Raw genomic sequence first — 20,780 nt, forward strand, 5'->3', positions numbered from 1 at the left:
AGGTTCAGGGGCCGTGCCGTGCCACGGGAGCCCGTCTCCCAGCAACCGCGCCGGGGCCTCGGCCTCGGGGCTTAAGCCCCGAGCCCAAGCGCGAAAGCTCCAGCCGGGCAGGTTTCGTTCCCCTCCCGCCTCTACGCCAGCTGAGAGGGAGAAACGCACGAGCCGCGCGGGTTCTTAGCCGCCTCCCTCCTGCGGGCCTGTTTGCTGCGCAGACCTCTGGGCCTGTCTCATGCCTCCCCTGGGAAGCGTGGCCGCGCGAACTGAGCCCCAGTCGCAGCTCCTGAGGTTTCCTGTGCAGCCTTGGACTTGCATGGCTGCCATGGTTTCTCTTTGGAAGGGACTCGGTCCCGCTTGGACAGGCGACTCGCCCGTGTGACTCCAAACGCCATCTTGTGGCTGTCTTTTTCCCCCACAGCCAGAACACCAGGATTCGCCTCCCACGGCAGAAGATGCAAAAGGCCCTGGAAGGAAAGCCCTCCTGCTTTTTTACCTCGGGAGGATGTGGGCTACCAACCGAAGCTCTGAGCCAAGGACTGAAGGACCCGTCCAAGCCGTGGCCGTACTCCCGAGATTTGACCGAAGCCAGCTCTCTCTTCCATGACTGCTGCAAGCCTCAACCGAGACCGTGGCGAGTGCTCCCACAATTCCCTCTCCCCCTTTCCATTGAGGATTCTGAAGGACCGTCAGCTGGTGATTTTTGGCTCTGACTGTAAGGGATGAATTGAGCCGGGAACGTAGCTGGTCCTCTTGGGCTGGGCAGAAGCTTTTGATGGGATGAGATGGGTTTTGGTCAGCCGGCGTGTGCCTAAAGAGCGTGGGTGGTGGCGATGCGGGAGAAGCGGCGCGGGGTAGGGAATTGCTCGCGTGTCCTGTTGTTGAGCAGTATGGCGAAGGCAGAAGTTCTCTTTGTGAGGGGTTTGGCGTGCCTGGGAGTAGTAGAGCAAGGCCAGTGTTGATGCTGTGGCAGCTCTTTGTCTAGGCGTTTTGTCTAGGCCTGAATGAAGGCTCTGGGTAGCGTGGTCCAGAAGTGCTTTGTTCCACGAGCGTCTGGAGAGCCTCCCTGGCGCGCTCCCTGAGCGGGTCCCGGCGGCCCTTGTGGGTGGGAAAAGGGCAGGAGGAAGCCCTGTTGCCTGAGGACAGAAGAGGAGGCCTCCGTGCCTCCCACACAGGAAGCGGGGGCTGCCGAGAGCTTCCCCGCAGGCGGCATCCTGGCCTGGCCTTTAGCTACTTGCAGCCTGGAGTGAAGGCGCGGAGTCAAAAGAGGCCGGCCCACACGTAGCAGAGGATGGTTTCGATCCATCGACCTCTGGGTTATGGGCCCAGCACGCTTCCGCTGCGCCACTCTGCTCCCTTGGGGCTAGACTGCCCGCAATCCACTCTAGCACCTGGGCTGCACTGGCACGGCCAGGCAGAGGAGCAGGCTGCTAGGCAGCGTTTCGGAAAGCCCTTCGAGGTCTCTGTGGCGCAATGGGTCAGCGCGTTCGGCTGTTAACCGAAAGGATGGTGGTTCGAGCCCACCCGGGGACGTGGCTACGCTCGGCCTCCTGGCGCTTGCTAGCGGGCTCCCTTTTGCCACCTCCAAGCCATCCCTCTCGGCCTCGGTGAGGTCACCTTGTGGCCGGCAAGGTTCAGGGGCCGTGCCGTGCCGTGCCACAGGAGCCCGTCTCCCAGCAACCGCGCCGGGGCCTCGGCCTCAGGGCTTAAGCCCCGAGCCCAAGCGCGAAAGCTCCAGCCGGGCAGGTGTCGTTCCCCTCCCGCCTCTACGCCAGCTGAGAGGGAGAAACGCACGAGCCGCGCGGGTTCTTAGCCGCCTCCCTCCTGCGGGCCTGTTTGCTGCGCAGACCTCTGGGCCTGTCTCATGCCTCCCCTGGGAAGCGTGGCCGCGCGAACTGAGCCCCAGTCGCAGCTCCTGAGGTTTCCTGTGCAGCCTTGGACTTGCATGGCTGCCATGGTTTCTCTTTGGAAGGGACTCGGTCCCGCTTGGACAGGCGACTCGCCCGTGTGACTCCAAACGCCATCTTGTGGCTGTCTTTTTCCCCCACAGCCAGAACACCAGGATTCGCCTCCCACGGCAGAAGATGCAAAAGGCCCTGGAAGGAAAGCCCTCCTGCTTTTTTACCTCGGGAGGATGTGGGCTACCAACCGAAGCTCTGAGCCAAGGACTGAAGGACCCGTCCAAGCCGTGGCCGTACTCCCGAGACTTGACCGAAGCCAGCTCTCTCTTCCATGACTGCTGCAAGCCTCAACCGAGACCGTGGCGAGTGCTCCCACAATTCCCTCTCCCCCTTTCCATTGAGGATTCTGAAGGACCGTCAGCTGGTGATTTTTGGCTCTGACTGTAAGGGATGAATTGAGCCGGGAACGTAGCTGGTCCTCTTGGGCTGGGCAGAAGCTTTTGATGGGATGAGATGGGTTTTGGTCAGCCGGCGTGTGCCTAAAGAGCGTGGGTGGTGGCGATGCGGGAGAAGCGGCGCGTCGGAGGGAATTGCTCGCGTGTCCTGTTGTTGAGCAGTATGGCGAAGGCAGAAGTTCTCTTTGTGAGGGGTTTGGCGTGCCTGGGAGTAGTAGAGCAAGGCCAGTGTTGATGCTGTGGCAGCTCTCTGTCTAGGCGTTTTGTCTAGGCCTGAATGAAGGCTCTGGGTAGCGTGGTCCAGAAGTGCTTTGTTCCACGAGCGTCTGGAGAGCCTCCCTGGCGCGCTCCCTGAGCGGGTCCCGGCGGCCCTTGTGGGTGGGAAAAGGGCAGGAGGAAGCCCTGTTGCCTGAGGACAGAAGAGGAGGCCTCCGTGCCTCCCACACAGGAAGCGGGGGGCTGCCGAGAGCTTCCCCGCAGGCGGCATCCTGGCCTGGCCTTTAGCTACTTGCAGCCTGGAGTGAAGGCGTGGAGTCAAAAGAGGCTGGCCCACACATAGCAGAGGATGGTTTCGATCCATCGACCTCTGGGTTATGGGCCCAGCACGCTTCCGCTGCGCCACTCTGCTCCCTTGGGGCTAGACTGCCCGCAATCCACTCTAGCACCTGGGCTGCACTGGCACGGCCAGGCAGAGGAGCAGGCTGCTAGGCAGCGTTTCGGAAAGCCCTTCGAGGTCTCTGTGGCGCAATGGGTCAGCGCGTTCGGCTGTTAACCGAAAGGATGGTGGTTCGAACCCACCCGGGGACGTGGCTACGCTCGGCCTCCTGGCGCTTGCTAGCGGGCTCCCTTTTGCCACCTCCAAGCCATCCCTCTCGGCCTCGGTGAGGTCACCTTGTGGCCGGCAAGGTTCAGGGGCCGTGCCGTGCCACAGGAGCCCGTCTCCCAGCAACCGCGCCGGGGCCTCGGCCTCGGGGCTTAAGCCCCGAGCCCAAGCGCGAAAGCTCCAGCCGGGCAGGTGTCGTTCCCCTCCCGCCTCTACGCCAGCTGAGAGGGAGAAACGCACGAGCCGCGCGGGTTCTTAGCCGCCTCCCTCCTGCGGGCCTGTTTGCTGCGCAGACCTCTGGGCCTGTCTCATGCCTCCCCTGGGAAGCGTGGCCGCGCGAACTGAGCCCCAGTCGCAGCTCCTGAGGTTTCCTGTGCAGCCTTGGACTTGCATGGCTGCCATGGTTTCTCTTTGGAAGGGACTCGGTCCCGCTTGGACAGGCGACTCGCCCGTGTGACTCCAAACGCCATCTTGTGGCTGTCTTTTTCCCCCACAGCCAGAACACCAGGATTCGCCTCCCACGGCAGAAGATGCAAAAGGCCCTGGAAGGAAAGCCCTCCTGCTTTTTTACCTCGGGAGGATGTGGGCTACCAACCGAAGCTCTGAGCCAAGGACTGAAGGACCCGTCCAAGCCGTGGCCGTACTCCCGAGACTTGACCGAAGCCAGCTCTCTCTTCCATGACAGCTGCAAGCCTCAACCGAGACCGTGGCGAGTGCTCCCACAATTCCCTCTCCCCCTTTCCATTGAGGATTCTGAAGGACCGTCAGCTGGTGATTTTTGGCTCTGACTGTAAGGGATGAATTGAGCCGGGAACGTAGCTGGTCCTCTTGGGCTGGGCAGAAGCTTTTGATGGGATGAGATGGGTTTTGGTCAGCCGGCGTGTGCCTAAAGAGCGTGGGTGGTGGCGATGCGGGAGAAGCGGCGCGTCTGAGGGAATTGCTCGCGTGTCCTGTTGTTCAGCAGTATGGCGAAGGCAGAAGTTCTCTTTGTGAGGGGTTTGGCGTGCCTGGGAGTAGTAGAGCAAGGCCAGTGTTGATGCTGTGGCAGCTCTCTGTCTAGGCGTTTTGTCTAGGCCTGAATGAAGGCTCTGGGTAGCGTGGTCCAGAAGTGCTTTGTTCCACGAGCGTCTGGAGAGCCTCCCTGGCGCGCTCCCTGAGCGGGTCCCGGCGGCCCTTGTGGGTGGGAAAAGGGCAGGAGGAAGCCCTGTTGCCTGAGGACAGAAGAGGAGGCCTCCGTGCCTCCCACACAGGAAGCGGGGGGCTGCCGAGAGCTTCCCCGCAGGCGGCATCCTGGCCTGGCCTTTAGCTACTTGCAGCCTGGAGTGAAGGCGTGGAGTCAAAAGAGGCTGGCCCACACGTAGCAGAGGATGGCTTCGATCCATTGACCTCTGGGTTATGGGCCAAGCACGCTTCCGCTGCGCCACTCTGCTCCCTTGGGGCTAGACTGCCCGCAATCCACTCTAGCACCTGGGCTGCACTGGCACGGCCAGGCAGAGGAGCAGGCTGCTAGGCAGCGTTTCGGAAAGCCCTTCGAGGTCTCTGTGGCGCAATGGGTCAGCGCGTTCGGCTGTTAACCGAAAGGATGGTGGTTCGAGCCCACCCAGGGACGTGGCTACGCTCGGCCTCCTGGTGCTTGCTAGCGGGCTCCCTTTCGCCACCTCCAAGCCATCCCTCTCGGCCTCGGTGAGGTCACCTTGTGGCCGGCAAGGTTCAGGGGCCGTGCCGTGCCACGGGAGCCCGTCTCCCAGCAACCGCGCTGGGGCCTCGGCCTCGGGGCTTGAGCCCAAACGCGAAAGCTCCAGCCGGGCAGGTGTCGCTCCCCTCCTGCCTCTACGCCAGCTGAGAGGGAGAAACGCACGAGCTGCGCGGGTTCTTAGCCGCCTCCCTCCTGCGGGCCTGTTTGCTGCGCAGACCTCTGGGCCTGTCTCATGCCTCCCCTGGGAAGCGTGGCCGCGCGAACTGAGCCCCAGTCGCAGCTCCTGAGGTTTCCTGTGCAGCCTTGGACTTGCATGGCTGCCATGGTTTCTCTTTGGAAGGGACTCGGTCCCGCTTGGACAGGCGACTCGCCCGTGTGACTCCAAACGCCATCTTGTGGCTGTCTTTTTCCCCCACAGCCAGAACACCAGGATTCGCCTCCCACGGCAGAAGATGCAAAAGGCCCTGGAAGGAAAGCCCTCCTGCTTTTTTACCTCGGGAGGATGTGGGCTACCAACCGAAGCTCTGAGCCAAGGACTGAAGGACCCGTCCAAGCCGTGGCCGTACTCCCGAGACTTGACCGAAGCCAGCTCTCTCTTCCATGACTGCTGCAAGCCTCAACCGAGAACGTGGCGAGTGCTGCCAGTGCTCCCACAATTCCCTCTCCCCCTTTCCATTGAGGATTCTGAAGGACCGTCAGCTGGTGATTTTTGGCTCTGACTGTAAGGGATGAATTGAGCCGGGAACGTAGCTGGTCCTCTTGGGCTGGGCAGAAGCTTTTGATGGGATGAGATGGGTTTTGGTCAGCCGGCGTGTGCCTAAAGAGCGTGGGTGGTGGCGATGCGGGAGAAGCGGCGCGTCGGAGGGAATTGCTCGCGTGTCCTGTTGTTGAGCAGTATGGCGAAGGCAGAAGTTCTCTTTGTGAGGGGTTTGGCGTGCCTGGGAGTAGTAGCGCAAGGCCAGTGTTGATGCTGTGGCAGCTCTCTGTCTAGGCGTTTTGTCTAGGCCTGAATGAAGGCTCTGGGTAGCGTGGTCCAGAAGTGCTTTGTTCCACGAGCGTCTGGAGAGCCTCCCTGGCGCGCTCCCTGAGCGGGTCCCGGCGGCCCTTGTGGGTGGGAAAAGGGCAGGAGGAAGCCCTGTTGCCTGAGGACAGAAGAGGAGGCCTCCGTGCCTCCCACACAGGAAGCGGGGGGCTGCCGAGAGCTTCCCCGCAGGCGGCATCCTGGCCTGGCCTTTAGCTACTTGCAGCCTGGAGTGAAGGCGCGGAGTCAAAAGAGGCCGGCCCACACGTAGCAGAGGATGGTTTCGATCCATCGACCTCTGGGTTATGGGCCCAGCACGCTTCCGCTGCGCCACTCTGCTCCATTGGGGCTAGACTGCCCGCAATCCACTCTAGCACCTGGGCTGCACTGGCACGGCCAGGCAGAGGAGCAGGCTGCTAGGCAGCGTTTTGGAAAGCCCTTCGAGGTCTCTGTGGCGCAATGGGTCAGCGCGTTCGGCTGTTAACCGAAAGGATGGTGGTTCGAGCCCACCCGGGGACGTGGCTACGCTCGGCCTCCTGGCGCTTGCTAGCGGGCTCCCTTTTGCCACCTCCAAGCCATCCCTCTCGGCCTCGGTGAGGTCACCTTGTGGCCGGCAAGGTTCAGGGGCCGTGCCGTGCCACTGGAGCCCGTCTCCCAGCAACCGCGCCGGGGCCTCGGCCTCGGGGCTTAAGCCCCGAGCCCAAGCGCGAAAGCTCCAGCCGGGCAGGTGTCGCTCCCCTCCCGCCTCTACGCCAGCTGAGAGGGAGAAACGCACGAGCCGCGCGGGTTCTTAGCCGCCTCCCTCCTGCGGGCCTGTTTGCTGCGCAGACCTCTGGGCCTGTCTCATGCCTCCCCTGGGAAGCGTGGCCGCGCGAACTGAGCCCCAGTCGCAGCTCCTGAGGTTTCCTGTGCAGCCTTGGACTTGCATGGCTGCCATGGTTTCTCTTTGGAAGGGACTCGGTCCCGCTTGGACAGGCGACTCGCCCGTGTGACTCCAAACGCCATCTTGTGGCTGTCTTTTTCCCCCACAGCCAGAACACCAGGATTCGCCTCCCACGGCAGAAGATGCAAAAGGCCCTGGAAGGAAAGCCCTCCTGCTTTTTTACCTCGGGAGGATGTGGGCTACCAACCGAAGCTCTGAGCCAAGGACTGAAGGACCCGTCCAAGCCGTGGCCGTACTCCCGAGACTTGACCGAAGCCAGCTCTCTCTTCCATGACTGCTGCAAGCCTCAACCGAGAACGCGGCGAGTGCTGCCAGTGCTCCCACAATTCCCTCTCCCCCTTTCCATTGAGGATTCTGAAGGACCGTCAGCTGGTGATTTTTGGCTCTGACTGTAAGGGATGAATTGAGCCGGGAACGTAGCTGGTCCTCTTGGGCTGGGCAGAAGCTTTTGATGGGATGAGATGGGTTTTGGTCAGCCGGCGTGTGCCTAAAGAGCGTGGGTGGTGGCGATGCGGGAGAAGCGGCGCGTCGGAGGGAATTGCTCGCGTGTCCTGTTGTTGAGCAGTATGGCGAAGGCAGAAGTTCTCTTTGTGAGGGGTTTGGCGTGCCTCGGAGTAGTAGAGCAAGGCCAGTGTTGATGCTGTGGCAGCTCTCTGTCTAGGCGTTTTGTCTAGGCCTGAATGAAGGCTCTGGGTAGCGTGGTCCAGAAGTGCTTTGTTCCACGAGCGTCTGGAGAGCCTCCCTGGCGCGCTCCCTGAGCGGGTCCCGGCGGCCCTTGTGGGTGGGAAAAGGGCAGGAGGAAGCCCTGTTGCCTGAGGACAGAAGAGGAGGCCTCCGTGCCTCCCACACAGGAAGCGGGGGGCTGCCGAGAGCTTCCCCGCAGGCGGCATCCTGGCCTGGCCTTTAGCTACTTGCAGCCTGGAGTGAAGGCGCGGAGTCAAAAGAGGCCAGCCCACACGTAGCAGAGGATGGTTTCGATCCATCGACCTCTGGGTTATGGGCCCAGCACGCTTCCGCTGCGCCACTCTGCTCCCTTGGGGCTAGACTGCCCGCAATCCACTCTAGCACCTGGGCTGCACTGGCACGGCCAGGCAGAGGAGCAGGCTGCTAGGCAGCGTTTTGGAAAGCCCTTCGAGGTCTCTGTGGCGCAATGGGTCAGCGCGTTCGGCTGTTAACCGAAAGGATGGTGGTTCGAGCCCACCCGGGGACGTGGCTACGCTCGGCCTCCTGGCGCTTGCTAGCGGGCTCCCTTTTGCCACCTCCAAGCCATCCCTCTCGGCCTCGGTGAGGTCACCTTGTGGCCGGCAAGGTTCAGGGGCCGTGCCGTGCCACAGGAGCCCGTCTCCCAGCAACCGCGCCGGGGCCTCGGCCTCGGGGCTTAAGCCCCGAGCCCAAGCGCGAAAGCTCCAGCCGGGCAGGTGTCGTTCCCCTCCCGCCTCTACGCCAGCTGAGAGGGAGAAACGCACGAGCCGCGCGGGTTCTTAGCCGCCTCCCTCCTGCGGGCCTGTTTGCTGCGCAGACCTCTGGGCCTGTCTCATGCCTCCCCTGGGAAGCGTGGCCGCGCGAACTGAGCCCCAGTCGCAGCTCCTGAGGTTTCCTGTGCAGCCTTGGACTTGCATGGCTGCCATGGTTTCTCTTTGGAAGGGACTCGGTCCCGCTTGGACAGACGACTCGCCCGTGTGACTCCAAACGCCATCTTGTGGCTGTCTTTTTCCCCCACAGCCAGAACACCAGGATTCGCCTCCCACGGCAGAAGATGCAAAAGGCCCTGGAAGGAAAGCCCTCCTGCTTTTTTACCTCGGGAGGATGTGGGCTACCAACCGAAGCTCTGAGCCAAGGACTGAAGGACCCGTCCAAGCCGTGGCCGTACTCCCGAGACTTGACCGAAGCCAGCTCTCTCTTCCATGACTGCTGCAAGCCTCAACCGAGAACGTGGCGAGTGCTGCCCGTGCTCCCACAATTCCCTCTCCCCCTTTCCATTGAGGATTCTGAAGGACCGTCAGCTGGTGATTTTTGGCTCTGACTGTAAGGGATGAATTGAGCCGGGAACGTAGCTGGTCCTCTTGAGCTGGGCAGAAGCTTTTGATGGGATGAGATGGGTTTTGGTCAGCCGGCGTGTGCCTAAAGAGCGTGGGTGGTGGCGATGCGGGAGAAGCGGCGCGTCGGAGGGAATTGCTCGCGTGTCCTGTTGTTGAGCAGTATGGCGAAGGCAGAAGTTCTCTTTGTGAGGGGTTTGGCGTGCCTGGGAGTAGTAGAGCAAGGCCAGTGTTGATGCTGTGGCAGCTCTTTGTCTAGGCGTTTTGTCTAGGCCTGAATGAAGGCTCTGGGTAGCGTGGTCCAGAAGTGCTTTGTTCCACGAGCGTCTGGAGAGCCTCCCTGGCGCGCTCCCTGAGCGGGTCCCGGCGGCCCTTGTGGGTGGGAAAAGGGCAGGAGGAAGCCCTGTTGCCTGAGGACAGAAGAGGAGGCCTCCGTGCCTCCCACACAGGAAGCGGGGGGCTGCCGAGAGCTTCCCCGCAGGCGGCATCCTGGCCTGGCCTTTAGCTACTTGCAGCCTGGAGTGAAGGCGCGGAGTCAAAAGAGGCCGGCCCACACGTAGCAGAGGATGGTTTCGATCCATCGACCTCTGGGTTATGGGCCCAGCACGCTTCCGCTGCGCCACTCTGCTCCATTGGGGCTAGACTGCCCGCAATCCACTCTAGCACCTGGGCTGCACTGGCACGGCCAGGCAGAGGAGCAGGCTGCTAGGCAGCGTTTTGGAAAGCCCTTCGAGGTCTCTGTGGCGCAATGGGTCAGCGCGTTCGGCTGTTAACCGAAAGGATGGTGGTTCGAGCCCACCCGGGGACGTGGCTACGCTCAGCCTCCTGGCGCTTGCTAGCGGGCTCCCTTTTGCCACCTCCAAGCCATCCCTCTCGGCCTCGGTGAGGTCACCTTGTGGCCGGCAAGGTTCAGGGGCCGTGCCGTGCCACAGGAGCCCGTCTCCCAGCAACCGCGCCGGGGCCTCGGCCTCGGGGCTTAAGCCCCGAGCCCAAGCGCGAAAGCTCCAGCCGGGCAGGTTTCGTTCCCCTCCCGCCTCTACGCCAGCTGAGAGGGAGAAACGCACGAGCCGCGCGGGTTCTTAGCCGCCTCCCTCCTGCGGGCCTGTTTGCTGCGCAGACCTCTGGGCCTGTCTCATGCCTCCCCTGGGAAGCGTGGCCGCGCGAACTGAGCCCCAGTCGCAGCTCCTGAGGTTTCCTGTGCAGCCTTGGACTTGCATGGCTGCCATGGTTTCTCTTTGGAAGGGACTCGGTCCCGCTTGGACAGACGACTCGCCCGTGTGACTCCAAACGCCATCTTGTGGCTGTCTTTTTCCCCCACAGCCAGAACACCAGGATTCGCCTCCCACGGCAGAAGATGCAAAAGGCCCTGGAAGGAAAGCCCTCCTGATTTTTTACCTCGGGAGGATGTGGGCTACCAACCGAAGCTCTGAGCCAAGGACTGAAGGACCCGTCCAAGCCGTGGCCGTACTCCCGAGACTTGACCGAAGCCAGCTCTCTCTTCCATGACTGCTGCAAGCCTCAACCGAGAACGTGGCGAGTGCTGCCCGTGCTCCCACAATTCCCTCTCCCCCTTTCCATTGAGGATTCTGAAGGACCGTCAGCTGGTGATTTTTGGCTCTGACTGTAAGGGATGAATTGAGCCGGGAACGTAGCTGGTCCTCTTGAGCTGGGCAGAAGCTTTTGATGGGATGAGATGGGTTTTGGTCAGCCGGCGTGTGCCTAAAGAGCGTGGGTGGTGGCGATGCGGGAGAAGCGGCGCGTCGGAGGGAATTGCTCGCGTGTCCTGTTGTTGAGCAGTATGGCGAAGGCAGAAGTTCTCTTTGTGAGGGGTTTGGCGTGCCTGGGAGTAGTAGAGCAAGGCCAGTGTTGATGCTGTGGCAGCTCTTTGTCTAGGCGTTTTGTCTAGGCCTGAATGAAGGCTCTGGGTAGCGTGGTCCAGAAGTGCTTTGTTCCACGAGCGTCTGGAGAGCCTCCCTGGCGCGCTCCCTGAGCGGGTCCCGGCGGCCCTTGTGGGTGGGAAAAGGGCAGGAGGAAGCCCTGTTGCCTGAGGACAGAAGAGGAGGCCTCCGTGCCTCCCACACAGGAAGCGGGGGGCTGCCGAGAGCTTCCCCGCAGGCGGCATCCTGGCCTGGCCTTTAGCTACTTGCAGCCTGGAGTGAAGGCGCGGAGTCAAAAGAGGCCGGCCCACACGTAGCAGAGGATGGTTTCGATCCATCGACCTCTGGGTTATGGGCCCAGCACGCTTCCGCTGCGCCACTCTGCTCCCTTGGGGCTAGACTGCCCGCAATCCACTCTAGCACCTGGGCTGCACTGGCACGGCCAGCCAGAGGAGCAGGCTGCTAGGCAGCGTTTCGGAAAGCCCTTTGAGGTCTCTGTGGCGCAATGGGTCAGCGCGTTCGGCTGTTAACCGAAAGGATGGTGGTTCGAGCCCACCTGGGGACGTGGCTACGCTCGGCCTCCTGGCGCTTGCTAGCGGGCTCCCTTTTGCCACCTCCAAGCCATCCCTCTCGGCCTCGGTGAGGTCACCTTGTGGCCGGCAAGGTTCAGGGGCCGTGCCGTGCCACAGGAGCCCGTCTCCCAGCAACCGCGCCGGGGCCTCGGCCTCGGGGCTTAAGCCCCGAGCCCAAGCGCGAAAGCTCCAGCCGGGCAGGTTTCGTTCCCCTCCCGCCTCTACGCCAGCTGAGAGGGAGAAACGCACGAGCCGCGCGGGTTCTTAGCCGCCTCCCTCCTGCGGGCCTGTTTGCTGCGCAGACCTCTGGGCCTGTCTCATGCCTCCCCTGGGAAGCGTGGCCGCGCGAACTGAGCCCCAGTCGCAGCTCCTGAGGTTTCCTGTGCAGCCTTGGACTTGCATGGCTGCCATGGTTTCTCTTTGGAAGGGACTCGGTCCCGCTTGGACAGGCGACTCGCCCGTGTGACTCCAAACGCCATCTTGTGGCTGTCTTTTTCCCCCACAGCCAGAACACCAGGATTCGCCTCCCACGGCAGAAGATGCAAAAGGCCCTGGAAGGAAAGCCCTCCTGCTTTTTTACCTCGGGAGGATGTGGGCTACCAACCGAAGCTCTGAGCCAAGGACTGAAGGACCCGTCCAAGCCGTGGCCGTACTCCCGAGACTTGACCGAAGCCAGCTCTCTCTTCCATGACTGCTGCAAGCCTCAACCGAGAACGTGGCGAGTGCTCCCACAATTCCCTCTCCCCCTTTCCATTGAGGATTCTGAAGGACCGTCAGCTGGTGATTTTTGGCTCTGACTGTAAGGGATGAATTGAGCCGGGAACGTAGCTGGTCCTCTTGGGCTGGGCAGAAGCTTTTGATGGGATGAGATGGGTTTTGGTCAGCCGGCGTGTGCCTAAAGAGCGTGGGTGGTGGCGATGCGGGAGAAGCGGCGCGTCGGAGGGAATTGCTCGCGTGTCCTGTTGTTGAGCAGTATGGCGAAGGCAGAAGTTCTCTTTGTGAGGGGTTTGGCGTGCCTGGGAGTAGTAGAGCAAGGCCAGTGTTGATGCTGTGGCAGCTCTTTGTCTAGGCGTTTTGTCTAGGCCTGAATGAAGGCTCTGGGTAGCGTGGTCCAGAAGTGCTTTGTTCCACGAGCGTCTGGAGAGCCTCCCTGGCGCGCTCCCTGAGCGGGTCCCGGCGGCCCTTGTGGGTGGGAAAAGGGCAGGAGGAAGCCCTGTTGCCTGAGGACAGAAGAGGAGGCCTCCGTGCCTCCCACACAGGAAGCGGGGGGCTGCCGAGAGCTTCCCCGCAGGCGGCATCCTGGCCTGGCCTTTAGCTACTTGCAGCCTGGAGTGAAGGCGCGGAGTCAAAAGAGGCCGGCCCACACGTAGCAGAGGATGGTTTCGATCCATCGACCTCTGGGTTACGGGCCCAGCACGCTTCCGCTGCGCCACTCTGCTCCCTTGGGGCTAGACTGCCCGCAATCCACTCTAGCACCTGGGCTGCACTGGCACGGCCAGGCAGAGGAGCAGGCTGCTAGGCAGCGTTTCGGAAAGCCCTTTGAGGTCTCTGTGGCGCAATGGGTCAGCGCGTTCGGCTGTTAACCGAAAGGATGGTGGTTCGAGCCCACCTGGGGACGTGGCTACGCTCGGCCTCCTGGCGCTTGCTAGCGGGCTCCCTTTTGCCACCTCCAAGCCATCCCTCTCGGCCTCGGTGAGGTCACCTTGTGGCCGGCAAGGTTCAGGGGCCGTGCCGTGCCACAGGAGCCCGTCTCCCAGCAACCGCGCCGGGGCCTCGGCCTCGGGGCTTAAGCCCCGAGCCCAAGCGCGAAAGCTCCAGCCGGGCAGGTTTCGTTCCCCTCCCGCCTCTACGCCAGCTGAGAGGGAGAAACGCACGAGCCGCGCGGGTTCTTAGCCGCCTCCCTCCTGCGGGCCTGTTTGCTGCGCAGACCTCTGGGCCTGTCTCATGCCTCCCCTGGGAAGCGTGGCCGCGCGAACTGAGCCCCAGTCGCAGCTCCTGAGGTTTCCTGTGCAGCCTTGGACTTGCATGGCTGCCATGGTTTCTCTTTGGAAGGGACTCGGTCCCGCTTGGACAGGCGACTCGCCCGTGTGACTCCAAACGCCATCTTGTGGCTGTCTTTTTCCCCCACAGCCAGAACACCAGGATTCGCCTCCCACGGCAGAAGATGCAAAAGGCCCTGGAAGGAAAGCCCTCCTGCTTTTTTACCTCGGGAGGATGTGGGCTACCAACCGAAGCTCTGAGCCAAGGACTGAAGGACCCGTCCAAGCCGTGGCCGTACTCCCGAGACTTGACCGAAGCCAGCTCTCTCTTCCATGACTGCTGCAAGCCTCAACCGAGAACGTGGCGAGTGCTCCCACAATTCCCTCTCCCCCTTTCCATTGAGGATTCTGAAGGACCGTCAGCTGGTGATTTTTGGCTCTGACTGTAAGGGATGAATTGAGCCGGGAACGTAGCTGGTCCTCTTGGGCTGGGCAGAAGCTTTTGATGGGATGAGATGGGTTTTGGTCAGCCGGCGTGTGCCTAAAGAGCGTGGGTGGTGGCGATGCGGGAGAAGCGGCGCGTCTGAGGGAATTGCTCGCGTGTCCTGTTGTTGAGCAGTATGGCGAAGGCAGAAGTTCTCTTTGTGAGGGGTTTGGCGTGCCTGGGAGTAGTAGAGCAAGGCCAGTGTTGATGCTGTGGCAGCTCTTTGTCTAGGCGTTTTGTCTAGGCCTGAATGAAGGCTCTGGGTAGCGTGGTCCAGAAGTGCTTTGTTCCACGAGCGTCTGGAGAGCCTCCCTGGCGCGCTCCCTGAGCGGGTCCCGGCGGCCCTTGTGGGTGGGAAAAGGGCAGGAGGAAGCCCTGTTGCCTGAGGACAGAAGAGGAGGCCTCCATGCCTCCCACACAGGAAGCGGGGGGCTGCCGAGAGCTTCCCCGCAGGCGGCATCCTGGCCTGGCCTTTAGCTACTTGCAGCCTGGAGTGAAGGCGCGGAGTCAAAAGAGGCCGGCCCACACGTAGCAGAGGATGGTTTCGATCCATCGACCTCTGGGTTATGGGCCCAGCACGCTTCCGCTGCGCCACTCTGCTCCCTTGGGGCTAGACTGCCCGCAATCCACTCTAGCACCTGGGCTGCACTGGCACGGCCAGCCAGAGGAGCAGGCTGCTAGGCAGCGTTTCGGAAAGCCCTTCGAGGTCTCTGTGGCGCAATGGGTCAGCGCGTTCGGCTGTTAACCGAAAGGATGGTGGTTCGAGCCCACCCGGGGACGTGGCTACGCTCGGCCTCCTGGCGCTTGCTAGCGGGCTCCCTTTTGCCACCTCCAAGCCATCCCTCTCGGCCTCGGTGAGGTCACCTTGTGGCCGGCAAGGTTCAGGGGCCGTGCCGTGCCACAGGAGCCCGTCTCCCAGCAACCGCGCCGGGGCCTCGGCCTCAGGGCTTAAGCCCCGAGCCCAAGCGCGAAAGCTCCAGCCGGGCAGGTGTCGTTCCCCTCCCGCCTCTACGCCAGCTGAGAGGGAGAAACGCACGAGCCGCGCGGGTTCTTAGCCGCCTCCCTCCTGCGGGCCTGTTTGCTGCGCAGACCTCTGGGCCTGTCTCATGCCTCCCCTGGGAAGCGTGGCCGCGCGAACTGAGCCCCAGTCGCAGCTCCTGAGGTTTCCTGTGCAGCCTTGGACTTGCATGGCTGCCATGGTTTCTCTTTGGAAGGGACTCGGTCCCGCTTGGACAGGCGACTCGCCCGTGTGACTCCAAACGCCATCTTGTGGCTGTCTTTTTCCCCCACAGCCAGAACACCAGGATTCGCCTCCCACGGCAGAAGATGCAAAAGGCCCTGGAAGGAAAGCCCTCCTGCTTTTTTACCTCGGGAGGATGTGGGCTACCAACCGAAGCTCTGAGCCAAGGACTGAAGGACCCGTCCAAGCCGTGGCCGTACTCCCGAGACTTGACCGAAGCCAGCTCTCTCTTCCATGACTGCTGCAAGCCTCAACCGAGAACGTGGCGAGTGCTGCCCGTGCTCCCACAATTCCCTCTCCCCCTTTCCATTGAGGATTCTGAAGGACCGTCAGCTGGTGATTTTTGGCTCTGACTGTAAGGGATGAATTGAGCCGGGAACGTAGCTGGTCCTCTTGGGCTGGGCAGAAGCTTTTGATGGGATGAGATGGGTTTTGGTCAGCCGGCGTGTGCCTAAAGAGCGTGGGTGGTGGCGATGCGGGAGAAGCGGCGCGTCGGAGGGAATTGCTCGCGTGTCCTGTTGTTGAGCAGTATGGCGAAGGCAGAAGTTCTCTTTGTGAGGGGTTTGGCGTGCCTGGGAGTAGTAGAGCAAGGCCAGTGTTGATGCTGTGGCAGCTCTTTGTCTAGGCGTTTTGTCTAGGCCTGAATGAAGGCTCTGGGTAGCGTGGTCCAGAAGTGCTTTGTTCCACGAGCGTCTGGAGAGCCTCCCTGGCGCGCTCCCTGAGCGGGTCCCGGCGGCCCTTGTGGGTGGGAAAAGGGCAGGAGGAAGCCCTGTTGCCTGAGGACAGAAGAGGAGGCCTCCGTGCCTCCCACACAGGAAGCGGGGGGCTGCCGAGAGCTTCCCCGCAGGCGGCATCCTGGCCTGGCCTTTAGCTACTTGCAGCCTGGAGTGAAGGCGCGGAGTCAAAAGAAGACGGCCCACACGTAGCAGAGGATGGTTTCGATCCATCGACCTCTGGGTTATGGGCCCAGCACGCTTCCGCTGCGCCACTCTGCTCCCTTGGGGCTAGACTGCCCGCAATCCACTCTAGCACCTGGGCTGCACTGGCACGGCCAGGCAGAGGAGCAGGCTGGTAGGCAGCGTTTCGGAAAGCCCTTTGAGGTCTCTGTGGCGCAATGGGTCAGCGCGTTCGGCTGTTAACCGAAAGGATGGTGGTTCGAGCCCACCCGGGGACGTGGCTACGCTCGGCCTCCTGGCGCTTGCTAGCGGGCTCCCTTTTGCCACCTCCAAGCCATCCCTCTCGGCCTCGGTGAGGTCACCTTGTGGCCGGCAAGGTTCAGGGGCCGTGCCGTGCCACGGGAGCCCGTCTCCCAGCAACCGCACCGGGGCCTCGGCCTCGGGGCTTAAGCCCCGAGCCCAAGCGCGAAAGCTCCAGCCGGGCAGGTGTCGCTCCCCTCCCGCCTCTACGCCAGCTGAGAGGGAGAAACGCACGAGCCGCGCGGGTTCTTAGCCGCCTCCCTCCTGCGGGCCTGTTTGCTGCGCAGACCTCTGGGCCTGTCTCATGCCTCCCCTGGGAAGCGTGGCCGCGCGAACTGAGCCCCAGTCGCAGCTCCTGAGGTTTCCTGTGCAGCCTTGGACTTGCATGGCTGCCATGGTTTCTCTTTGGAAGGGACTCGGTCCCGCTTGGACAGGCGACTCGCCCGTGTGACTCCAAACGCCATCTTGTGGCTGTCTTTTTCCCCCACAGCCAGAACACCAGGATTCGCCTCCCACGGCAGAAGATGCAAAAGGCCCTGGAAGGAAAGCCCTCCTGCTTTTTTACCTCGGGAGGATGTGGGCTACCAACCGAAGCTCTGAGCCAAGGACTGAAGGACCCGTCCAAGCCGTGGCTGTACTCCCGAGACTTGACCGAAGCCAGCTCTCTCTTCCATGACTGCTGCAAGCCTCAACCGAGAACGTGGCGAGTGCTGCCCGTGCTGCCACAATTCCCTCTCCCCCTTTCCATTGAGGATTCTGAAGGACCGTCAGCTGGTGATTTTTGGCTCTGACTGTAAGGGATGAATTGAGCCGGGAACGTAGCTGGTCCTCTTGGGCTGGGCAGAAGCTTTTGATGGGATGAGATGGGTTTTGGTCAGCCGGCGTGTGCCTAAAGAGCGTGGGTGGTGGCGATGCGGGAGAAGCGGCGCGTCGGAGGGAATTGCTCGCGTGTCCTGTTGTTGAGCAGTATGGCGAAGGCAGAAGTTCTCTTTGTGAGGGGTTTGGCGTGCCTGGGAGTAGTAGAGCAAGGCCAGTGTTGATGCTGTGGCAGCTCTTTGTCTAGGCGTTTTGTCTAGGCCTGAATGAAGGCTCTGGGTAGCGTGGTCCAGAAGTGCTTTGTTCCACGAGCGTCTGGAGAGCCTCCCTGGCGCGCTCCCTGAGCGGGTCCCGGCGGCCCTTGTGGGTGGGAAAAGGGCAGGAGGAAGCCCTGTTGCCTGAGGACAGAAGAGGAGGCCTCCGTGCCTCCCACACAGGAAGCGGGGGGCTGCCGAGAGCTTCCCCGCAGGCGGCATCCTGGCCTGGCCTTTAGCTACTTGCAGCCTGGAGTGAAGGCGCGGAGTCAAAAGAGGCCGGCCCACACGTAGCAGAGGATGGTTTCGATCCATCGACCTCTGGGTTATGGGCCCAGCACGCTTCCGCTGCGCCACTCTGCTCCATTGGGGCTAGACTGCCCGCAATCCACTCTAGCACCTGGGCTGCACTGGCACGGCCAGGCAGAGGAGCAGGCTGCTAGGCAGCGTTTCGGAAAGCCCTTCGAGGTCTCTGTGGCGCAATGGGTCAGCGCGTTCGGCTGTTAACCAAAAGGATGGTGGTTCGAGCCCACCCAGGGACGTGGCTACGCTCGGCCTCCTGGCGCTTGCTAGCGGGCTCCCTTTTGCCACCTCCAAGCCATCCCTCTCGGCCTCGGTGAGGTCATCTTGTGGCCGGCAAGGTTCAGGGGCCGTGCCGTGCCACGGGAGCCCGTCTCCCAGCAACCGCGCCGGGGCCTCGGCCTCGGGGCTTAAGCCCCGAGCCCAAGCGCGAAAGCTCCAGCCGGGCAGGTGTCGTTCCCCTCCCGCCTCTACGCCAGCTGAGAGGGAGAAACGCACGAGCCGCGCGGGTTCTTAGCCGCCTCCCTCCTGCGGGCCTGTTTGCTGCGCAGACCTCTGGGCCTGTCTCATGCCTCCCCTGGGAAGCGTGGCCGCGCGAACTGAGCCCCAGTCGCAGCTCCTGAGGTTTCCTGTGCAGCCTTGGACTTGCATGGCTGCCATGGTTTCTCTTTGGAAGGGACTCGGTCCCGCTTGGACAGGCGACTCGCCCGTGTGACTCCAAACGCCATCTTGTGGCTGTCTTTTTCCCCCACAGCCAGAACACCAGGATTCGCCTCCCACGGCAGAAGATGCAAAAGGCCCTGGAAGGAAAGCCCTCCTGCTTTTTTACCTCGGGAGGATGTGGGCTACCAACCGAAGCTCTGAGCCAAGGACTGAAGGACCCGTCCAAGCCGTGGCCGTACTCCCGAGACTTGACCGAAGCCAGCTCTCTCTTCCATGACTGCTGCAAGCCTCAACCGAGACCGTGGCGAGTGCTCCCACAATTCCCTCTCCCCCTTTCCATTGAGGATTCTGAAGGACCGTCAGCTGGTGATTTTTGGCTCTGACTGTAAGGGATGAATTGAGCCGGGAACGTAGCTGGTCCTCTTGGGCTGGGCAGAAGCTTTTGATGGGATGAGATGGGTTTTGGTCAGCCGGCGTGTGCCTAAAGAGCGTGGGTGGTGGCGATGCGGGAGAAGCGGCGCGTCGGAGGGAATTGCTCGCGTGTCCTGTTGTTGAGCAGTATGGCGAAGGCAGAAGTTCTCTTTGTGAGGGGTTTGGCGTGCCTGGGAGTAGTAGAGCAAGGCCAGTGTTGATGCTGTGGCAGCTCTTTGTCTAGGCGTTTTGTCTAGGCCTGAATGAAGGCTCTGGGTAGCGTGGTCCAGAAGTGCTTTGTTCCACGAGCGTCTGGAGAGCCTCGCTGGCGCGCTCCCTGAGCGGGTCCCGGCGGCCCTTGTGGGTGGGAAAAGGGCAGGAGGAAGCCCTGTTGCCTGAGGACAGAAGAGGAGGCCTCCGTGCCTCCCACACAGGAAGCGGGGGGCTGCCGAGAGCTTCCCCGCAGGCGGCATCCTGGCCTGGCCTTTAGCTACTTGCAGCCTGGAGTGAAGGCGCGGAGTCAAAAGAGGCCGGCCCACACGTAGCAGAGGATGGTTTCGATCCATCGACCTCTGGGTTATGGGCCCAGCACGCTTCCGCTGCGCCACTCTGCTCCCTTGGGGCTAGACTGCCCGCAATCCACTCTAGCACCTGGGCTGCACTGGCACGGCCAGGCAGAGGAGCAGGCTGCTAGGCAGCGTTTCGGAAACCCCTTCGAGGTCTCTGTGGCGCAATGGGTCAGCGCGTTTGGCTGTTAACCAAAAGGATGGTGGTTCGAGCCCACCCAGGGACGTGGCTACGCTCGGCCTCCTGGCGCTTGCTAGCGGGCTCCCTTTTGCCACCTCCAAGCCATCCCTCTCGGCCTCGGTGAGGTCACCTTGTGGCCGGCAAGGTTCAGGGGCCGTGCCGTGCCACGGGAGCCCGTCTCCCAGCAACCGCGCCGGGGCCTCGGCCTCGGGGCTTAAGCCCCGAGCCCAAGCGCGAAAGCTCCAGCCGGGCAGGTGTCGTTCCCCTCCCGCCTCTACGCCAGCTGAGAGGGAGAAACGCACGAGCCGCGCGGGTTCTTAGCCGCCTCCCTCCTGCGGGCCTGTTTGCTGCGCAGACCTCTGGGCCTGTCTCATGCCTCCCCTGGGAAGCGTGGCCGCGCGAACTGAGCCCCAGTCGCAGCTCCTGAGGTTTCCTGTGCAGCCTTGGACTTGCATGGCTGCCATGGTTTCTCTTTGGAAGGGACTCGGTCCCGCTTGGACAGGCGACTCGCCCGTGTGACTCCAAACGCCATCTTGTGGCTGTCTTTTTCCCCCACAGCCAGAACACCAGGATTCGCCTCCCACGGCAGAAGATGCAAAAGGCCCTGGAAGGAAAGCCCTCCTGCTTTTTTACCTCGGGAGGATGTGGGCTACCAACCGAAGCTCTGAGCCAAGGACTGAAGGACCCGTCCAAGCCGTGGCCGTACTCCCGAGACTTGACCGAAGCCAGCTCTCTCTTCCATGACTGCTGCAAGCCTCAACCGAGACCGTGGCGAGTGCTCCCACAATTCCCTCTCCCCCTTTCCATTGAGGATTCTGAAGGACCGTCAGCTGGTGATTTTTGGCTCTGACTGTAAGGGATGAATTGAGCCGGGAACGTAGCTGGTCCTCTTGAGCTGGGCAGAAGCTTTTGATGGGATGAGATGGGTTTTGGTCAGCCGGCGTGTGCCTAAAGAGCGTGGGTGGTGGCGATGCGGGAGAAGCGGCGCGTCGGAGGGAATTGCTCGCGTGTCCTGTTGTTGAGCAGTATGGCGAAGGCAGAAGTTCTCTTTGTGAGGGGTTTGGCGTGCCTGGGAGTAGTAGAGCAAGGCCAGTGTTGATGCTGTGGCAGCTCTTTGTCTAGGCGTTTTGTCTAGGCCTGAATGAAGGCTCTGGGTAGCGTGGTCCAGAAGTGCTTTGTTCCACGAGCGTCTGGAGAGCCTCCCTGGCGCGCTCCCTGAGCGGGTCCCGGCGGCCCTTGTGGGTGGGAAAAGGGCAGGAGGAAGCCCTGTTGCCTGAGGACAGAAGAGGAGGCCTCCGTGCCTCCCACACAGGAAGCGGGGGGCTGCCGAGAGCTTCCCCGCAGGCGGCATCCTGGCCTGGCCTTTAGCTAC

The 20,780-nt window shown here is 62.2% G+C and overlaps 13 non-coding genes across 13 annotated transcripts; 12 read left to right on the top strand and 1 right to left on the bottom strand.

The window, feature by feature from the left end:
- Positions 1 to 1,453: 1,453 nt before the first annotated feature.
- On the top strand, positions 1,454 to 1,527 carry TRNAN-GUU (transfer RNA asparagine (anticodon GUU)). Its single transcript has one exon. It is a non-coding gene; the product is annotated as a tRNA-Asn (tRNA).
- Positions 1,528 to 3,083: 1,556 nt separating this feature from the next.
- Positions 3,084 to 3,157, top strand: TRNAN-GUU (transfer RNA asparagine (anticodon GUU)). Its single transcript has one exon. It is a non-coding gene; the product is annotated as a tRNA-Asn (tRNA).
- Positions 3,158 to 4,708: 1,551 nt separating this feature from the next.
- On the top strand, positions 4,709 to 4,782 carry TRNAN-GUU (transfer RNA asparagine (anticodon GUU)). Its single transcript has one exon. It is a non-coding gene; the product is annotated as a tRNA-Asn (tRNA).
- Positions 4,783 to 6,335: 1,553 nt separating this feature from the next.
- TRNAN-GUU (transfer RNA asparagine (anticodon GUU)) lies at positions 6,336 to 6,409 on the top strand. Its single transcript has one exon. It is a non-coding gene; the product is annotated as a tRNA-Asn (tRNA).
- Positions 6,410 to 7,969: 1,560 nt separating this feature from the next.
- Positions 7,970 to 8,043, top strand: TRNAN-GUU (transfer RNA asparagine (anticodon GUU)). Its single transcript has one exon. It is a non-coding gene; the product is annotated as a tRNA-Asn (tRNA).
- A 1,560-nt stretch (positions 8,044 to 9,603) lies between these two features.
- TRNAN-GUU (transfer RNA asparagine (anticodon GUU)) lies at positions 9,604 to 9,677 on the top strand. The gene has a single exon. It is a non-coding gene; the product is annotated as a tRNA-Asn (tRNA).
- A 1,560-nt stretch (positions 9,678 to 11,237) lies between these two features.
- TRNAN-GUU (transfer RNA asparagine (anticodon GUU)) lies at positions 11,238 to 11,311 on the top strand. Its single transcript has one exon. It is a non-coding gene; the product is annotated as a tRNA-Asn (tRNA).
- Positions 11,312 to 12,685: 1,374 nt separating this feature from the next.
- On the bottom strand, positions 12,686 to 12,757 carry TRNAT-CGU (transfer RNA threonine (anticodon CGU)). The gene has a single exon. It is a non-coding gene; the product is annotated as a tRNA-Thr (tRNA).
- Positions 12,758 to 12,862: 105 nt separating this feature from the next.
- On the top strand, positions 12,863 to 12,936 carry TRNAN-GUU (transfer RNA asparagine (anticodon GUU)). The gene has a single exon. It is a non-coding gene; the product is annotated as a tRNA-Asn (tRNA).
- Positions 12,937 to 14,487: 1,551 nt separating this feature from the next.
- On the top strand, positions 14,488 to 14,561 carry TRNAN-GUU (transfer RNA asparagine (anticodon GUU)). The gene has a single exon. It is a non-coding gene; the product is annotated as a tRNA-Asn (tRNA).
- A 1,560-nt stretch (positions 14,562 to 16,121) lies between these two features.
- On the top strand, positions 16,122 to 16,195 carry TRNAN-GUU (transfer RNA asparagine (anticodon GUU)). Its single transcript has one exon. It is a non-coding gene; the product is annotated as a tRNA-Asn (tRNA).
- Positions 16,196 to 17,755: 1,560 nt separating this feature from the next.
- On the top strand, positions 17,756 to 17,829 carry TRNAN-GUU (transfer RNA asparagine (anticodon GUU)). The gene has a single exon. It is a non-coding gene; the product is annotated as a tRNA-Asn (tRNA).
- A 1,551-nt stretch (positions 17,830 to 19,380) lies between these two features.
- Positions 19,381 to 19,454, top strand: TRNAN-GUU (transfer RNA asparagine (anticodon GUU)). The gene has a single exon. It is a non-coding gene; the product is annotated as a tRNA-Asn (tRNA).
- Positions 19,455 to 20,780: the final 1,326 nt, after the last annotated feature.

Source organism: Pelodiscus sinensis, chromosome 26 (assembly GCF_052426305.1).
Source record: "Pelodiscus sinensis isolate ZL-2025 chromosome 26, ASM5242630v1, whole genome shotgun sequence".
Lineage (NCBI taxonomy): Eukaryota > Metazoa > Chordata > Testudines > Trionychidae > Pelodiscus > Pelodiscus sinensis.